General features: G+C 38.0%; 1 non-coding gene across 1 annotated transcript; it reads left to right on the forward strand.

Annotated features, from left to right (window-relative positions):
• Window positions 1-308: 308 nt before the first annotated feature.
• On the forward strand, window positions 309-472 carry LOC120526958. The gene has a single exon (XR_005633245.1). It is a non-coding gene; the product is annotated as a U1 spliceosomal RNA (small nuclear RNA).
• Window positions 473-7130: the final 6658 nt, after the last annotated feature.

Here is a 7130-nt window from a genome sequence, read left to right on the forward strand (position 1 = left end):
AGCAGATTCTCTCCCCATTATATTTTTCTTCTCTATTTATCTATATTCACTTATTAATTCATCTATTTACTTATTTTTACTAGGTTTAAGTTTTATTCTGCTGTCCATACTCTCCTTCTCAGGGGTGGGGGTTGATTTGTTTTCAATCCTAATTTTGTAAAATTGATCTATTTGTATGGAATGTTGTGTGATTTCAATAAGATCAATAAAATAAAAAAAAAGAAAAATCACTAAATTATGTTTTTTAAAGTTGTTTGAGGTGAAAAGTAAGGAATATTGTTCAGTGAAGATCAATACGCTTCTCTTTTATACATACCTGGCAGGGGAGATACCATGATCACTAAGGTGGTTCTCCCAGGCCGAGGCTCATCCATTGAACTCCGGATGTGCTGACCCCCGCGTTTTCCCTAAATGCGGGAAACTAGACTGCATAATTTGTGGTAGAGGAGGGCTATATTCGCGCTCTCCCCTGAATGTTTATTTTTTTATATTATTTTTGTAAAATTTTCCCTTGGGATTAATAAAGTATCTATCTATCTATCTATCTATCTATCTATCTATCTATCTATCTATCTATCTATCTATCTATCTATCTATCTATCTATCTATCTTTCTTTCTTTCTTTCTTTCTTTCTTTCTGTTCCTCAGTCATCCCTCCAATGCTCTTGCCACTTTCCTCAGTCTTCTATGGTGCACTGTACCCACTTATTTATCTCATGCACTGCCCTCCTGCACATTAACACAGACAGTTCTGTCCTGTACTGCTCATTTCAGATCAGAGGGCACCATCTGCGCTCACTTTCTCCAGACCCGTAAACACAATTTAGTTCATAATTTTTTTTTGCAAAACCAAAGCCCACATTTTGCTACAAATTCAGTTTTGCAGAAATCATTTTACTCATCACTAGTAACAATACCATTTAGAGTCAGACATCGCGGTCCTCTACACATCTTTTGATATGAGGGGATAAAACTGAAGTACCAAGAGAAAACTATGCCAGCCTGGCATATTTGATGGTATTATCAAAAATAATCTGTTTGGATCTGTTGATTCATTTTCAAACTGGCTTAGTCAAATTCAGGGTGCTGAAGGCTATTCTGGAAGTGTCAGGCGCAAAGCAGGAACCACACCCAGGCCAGGTGGCAATCCATCACAAAGCACATTCACACATCCACCCTTTATCTTTAATAGTGGTAATGTCAAAGTAATGGCAAAATTATGCAGAACTGTCAAAATTCATCATTAAATTGAGGGAATGTCTACTTTTATAAATATTCATCTGCCTCAGTGCCTACTGCCATGCTGACTCAATATTTGGAGGCAGAAACTACAGCCTTAACTCATTTAAAATAAGGCTGTCCAATACTTATATGTTTAGACTGTGCAGTGGCTGTCAGTTCTTCTTTATCTTGACTGAGAGCCTTTGGCAAACACTGATTTTAATCCACTGACATATTCTTAGTTGGGCTGAGGTGATGACTTTAAGCGTGCAGCTCCTGAACACTGTCTGTGCTTTTAATTCACTTCAGTGAGATATATCATCTTCTAAGTTCTAGACCTCTTGCAGGGAGAAGATTTTCCTGCAGGATTTCTTTCTGCATTTCTATTTTCTTTTAACTTTCTACCTTTATGTAGTCATGTGAAAAAGTAATTACACCCCATGGAAACTGTTCATTTTTTCAAAATATTTGACCAGGTAAGCGGTACCTATGGATAATGGTGATATACTAGAACAAATTACACATAAAACTGAAATGGTGCATTCATAATCATAATTTAACTTAACAAATAAGTAAATTCACCCCTCCACTTTGTAACTACTTAAAATCCATCAAATTAGAATCACATGTTCCTGAATAGGTGCCAGTCATCAGAACCTCCTTAGGGAGTATGCAGGAGGTACCCAGTCTTAAACTGCAGATATCCATGTTCTGGTGTTCACTTTGCTATTGAAATGTGTGATGTCGTCATGCCAACATCAAAAGAGCTCTCTGAGACACTCGGAAAGAAGGTTTTGGACGCCTGAGAAAGGCATGAGTCTGACAAAGGATTTAAAAAATCCAAATCATTTGAAATCAATCATCACACTGTAAGTAAAATCATCTACAAGTGACATGGATATTAAATGACTGCTAATTCCTCCACGACTGGCCAGCCCAGAAAATTCAACCCAAAAGCTTGATTCTAAAAGAAGTCTCAAAAATCCAAAACTTTCAGCAGGTAATTACTCTTTAAAAAGTTGGTGTTGAACTGCACACATCTGCAATCAAAAAGCACACTGCACACATCTGACCTGCATGTAAGGAAAAAGCCTTTGCTATCCAAAAAGAACAATAGAAAAAGGTTGAAGTTGGCAATTGAACATATAGGCAAGGACCAGACCTTTAGGAACAATGTGGCCTGGGCAGATGAATCAAAGATAGAGTTGTTTGACCACAGTAACAAAAGACATGTATGGCATAAACCGAAGTCAGCATTTCAGTAGAAGAACCTCATACCAAATGTGAAGCATGGTGGTGGACAGGTTATGTTTTAGGGTTGCTTTTCTGCCTCAGGGCCTGAGCAGCTTGCAGTCATTGAGTCAACTATGAATTCTAGATAATATTAAAGTCTCTTTAAAGAGATTTTGAGGTCATCTGTCCAAAAGGTCAAGTTGAACCAGAAATGGACCTTTTAACACAAAAATGACTAGCAAATTCAACAATGAGTAATAATAATAATAATAATAATAATAATAATATAATAATAATAATCATTCTTTACATTTATATAGCACTTTCTCACTACTCAAACCACTTTACATGGTGAATGGAGAGACACTTCAACCACCACTAACGTGCAGCATCCACCTGGATGATGCAATGGCAGCAATTTTGAACCAGTACACTTACCACACATTAGCTGTTAGGTGGTGAAGGGGTGAGAGATAGTTAGCCAGTTAGAGACAGGGGATGATAAAGGGGTCAGAATGACTAGGTTGTGGTGGGCAAGTTAGGTTGGACATCGGGACATAAAGGGATTTTTAATGACCACAAAGAGTCAAACTCTTCATTTTATGTCTCATCCTAACGACAGCACCATTGTTACTGTACAGTCTCACTGTTGCTGCATTGGGGCATTGGGATCCACATTCTGACAACAGGGTAGGCCTCACCAACACCTCTTCCAGCAGCAACCCAAGCTTTTCCTAGATGGTCTCCCATTCAAGTACTGGCCAGGCCAGAACATGGTTAGCTTCAGAGGGATGACTTGGTCCGAAGTGCACATGATATGGCTGAATGGCTCAAAATGGGTACCTACATGAAAGAAAACCTGCAAACATCTTTCAACTGAAGAAATTTTGCATGGAGGATTGGTCAAACATTTCATCAAGTCAATGTCAGTGCAGTTATGAAAAATGTCTACAAGATTTTCCAATAGACCATTACATTGTTTGATATTTGTTTTGAATAAATGATTGAAAAGGCAACTTTTCCTTGTGTTTTTGCTCACTTATTTGTAGGTACTCTTTCCATGAAGATGAAATGTATGTCTGTTCAAATATATTGAATAGGTCAACAGTTTCCAAGGAATGTACTTACTTTTTCAGATAAACGTAAGATTTTTAGAGTGTGATGTAGAAAGCTTCATGTTAGTGTTTCATAGAATGGATTTTTTTCTCATAATGATGTACGACAGCATAACAGAACAATTTGAAAGCTGGTTAAGCCTGTGGTAGCAGAACTCGGCATAAGGGAAGAAACATCTCTAGATAGAGTGTCAGTTACCCACACACACAAACACACACACATACACACACTTAACGCTTACTAAGGCCCAGTTTAAAACTGTCAGTTAGTCAAACCTGCAATCTTTGAGAATGGGAGAAACACTAGAGTAGCCAGACTGAACACCTAAATATAAGCAGTGAAAGAACTGTGCTGAATAATGTTTTTAGCCCTGAGGTCTCATTAAGCCATAACATTTACTCTCACTATATTAGCTTTTTTTCAACAGTGAGTACCATTTTTCCACTCTGTCACAAAACCAAAATTTGTTACAAATACCAGGTTAGCCTTCCCCCCTGCATGTCATGGTGGTTTATAATTTAATACAAGAGATGACGCCCTTTTCTGTCTATCTTTAGTCAGAGTTGCTGAACCATATTTTCTTCTTGTTTTATAATGGTGTGCATTGAGGGATTTTCACATCAGTATCCACAATTTGATTTGAATTGTCCTTTCATTCTGTTTGAATAGACAAAGTGCACTCAACTGTGGGACTTCAGAGATGAATAAGTAGTAAAAGAATTCACAGGTTTAAAAGGGTATCACAGTAGAAAACTTGATACTCATAACACTGACACTTGTATTAGACTTCATACTAAATCTCAGAACTTTAACCCTCACCTTTCTAAAGCATTACCAGTCTTGTGGGTGATTAGTGATGAGCAGGCTGTTTATGATGGTATTCACATTAGCATGAAGAGACCCATCATTTTTTTCATCTTTTACCTTAGGTAAGCTCATGCCAAGCTGAGAATTATTACAATTATTTCACATTTTCTAGGCCCAAACTGTTGCTTTACACCACTCACTAGAAGAAGAGTTGCAATAAAAATTTCCCTAAGTTACAAATCCATCAATGACGCTTTCAAAGTATTAAATGGTCATTGCATCACGACTTGTAGGGTTTTTCTTTTTCAATATCCTGTATCCTGTATTTATAAAGAGAAGACATTTTAAAATATTAGTAATCTTTTTTTTTCAGCCAATATCTATAATGAATTAAAGACCATACCCATGTATCATTACACTGTTTAAGAAAGCAAACAACAACGAGAATACTTATGGGGGCATCAGGAGCCATCACAGACATTTAGTGTTTAATAAATGCAGTGCCTATAAAAATATTCACCTTATTCCATTGTTATACAAAATTGAATCACAGTAAGTTTAATTAGGCTTTTTAGACACTGATCAACAGAAAAAATACACTTTAATGTCAAAGCAAAAACAGATCTTTGCAAAGTGGTCTAATTTTGTAACAAATATAAACAATAAAATAATTGATCAAATAAGTATTTAGTCCTTCAAATCAAGTAAGGGGAGAAACAGGATAAGACATAATAAAGTGTTGGGGTCTCCCAGAGATCCCCATTTATTAGCAGCAATGCTGATAATGAAAAACTAACAAACAAAATTGGTGGAACTTGGTGGTGGAACTTTGAAGATCATTCCAGGACTTTGAGATTCAATGCTTCTGTAGGCTATTATGGTTCCAGCAGTTGCGGATCCAAAAACGAAAGACCATCTCTAGACATTGTGCTGCTTATATAGATCTAGGCCTGGTCCTCGGGGGGAATTGTCCAAGAAGGGGTGTTACTGATCTTCAGTATGCTCCTTCTCCTATCTCATGCTGGAAGAGGAAAAAAGGTCTGTGTGTATTTTTCTACATAACCTGTCCCCATTACATCTTCCTGTTTGGAGCCATCAACACACTTCCATAATGCACATGCGTGACACAGTTTATGTAGATTCAACCATGGCAGCCTTGAGTTTATAAGCACATGTCTCTTTCAACTTTGCACATTTGGACACTGCAGCTGTTCCCCATACGTCTTTGTAAAACTGCTCAAGCTCTGGCACATTGCATGGAAATTGTAAGTGAACAGCCTTCTTGAAGTAGAGCCACAAATTCTCAATTGTATTGAGATCTGGACTCTGATTTGGTCAATCCGGATATGAACATTATTGTTTTTAAACCATTCCTGTGAAGCTTTGGCTTTATGTTCGACATCAATGTCTTGCTGGAAAAGAAAACCTCTCAAGGTGCAAGGTTTTTTGCAGACTGTATTAGGTTTTCCTGAAGGATTATCCTGTATTTTCTACCACCATGCTCCCTGGTGTGATTCTGATAATGTGTTTTGTTTGGCTTACTTCAGACATGGCATTTAGACTGATTGCCAAAAAGCTGTTTTATCCTCATCAGACCATAGAACCTTCTTCCAGCTAATCTTATCGGTGGCTTTTCTTTACTATTCTTCATGAAGGTGTTTCTATTGAAGCACCCAGGCAACTATTGTTGTATGCATAGCCTCTCTAATCTTAGCTAGTGTAGATTGTAACTCCTTCAGAGTTATCAGAGATCTCTTGGTGGCATTCCTCAGTTTTCTTCTTCTTACATGATCACTCAATTTTTCTGCTTTAGGTAGATTTACAGCTGTGCCATACTCTTTATATGTTTATTGACTTGGATGTTTTCTTGTCTCCATCCCCTGGTCTGTGCTTTTGAATCATCTTTTCATGGAGTAGCTTTGAGTGTTTTTTTGTCTTCATTGAGTAGGTTAGGCCACCATACTGACTTGTCACATACTGGACATTTCAAATAAGGTGCAGTTATACTACAATCAACTGAAACCCCTGACAGGTGATCTTTATTAAACTAATTCTGCAACATCTAAGACCATTTGGTTACACCACTGATGATTTAGGTGTGTCATATTAAAGGCGTTGAATAATTATGCAATCAATTATTTTGTTTTTTATATTTGTTATTAATTTTGACCAGATATGACTGTGACACTAGGGGGCGCTGTCGCTCCTCAAACCCCACAGACAAACATCCAAGACACCAGAAAATATTTTAATTTCTTTTTTTCCTCAATATTGTGCCACAAAGCACCACAACCACCACAATAAACAAATCAATAATCAATAATAGAATATATATCCTCCTTTCCTCCCAGCAGCTCTGTCACACTCCCTCCCAACTCTGGCTCTCTCTGCTGGGTGTCAACGAGTCCATTAAATAGTCCTGGGTCAGATGAAGACTTGTATTTTTCTTCAGCCCGGAAGTACTTCTGTTCTTCCGTCCCCGTGACTTGGACGTACTTCCAGGCTATAGGGAAAATAAAAATCCTTGCGTCTCCCTGCAGTGTCACATGGTGGCACCCACAGTACCCAGCAGGGTTGTGAAGCCAAACTTCATCTCCCATGATGCCCTGGGGGAATCCGGGGCACCTCTGTACTGCAGGAGAGACGCCATATAGCGTCCTAGATGTGTCGGCCGGGATGAGCTGCCGGCCATCCATCACACAACTAAATGTGAAAACTTCTAAGGGGTGAATACTTTTTATAGGCATTGTAAA

This window comes from Polypterus senegalus, chromosome 3 (genome assembly GCF_016835505.1).
Source record: "Polypterus senegalus isolate Bchr_013 chromosome 3, ASM1683550v1, whole genome shotgun sequence".
NCBI lineage: Eukaryota > Metazoa > Chordata > Cladistia > Polypteriformes > Polypteridae > Polypterus > Polypterus senegalus.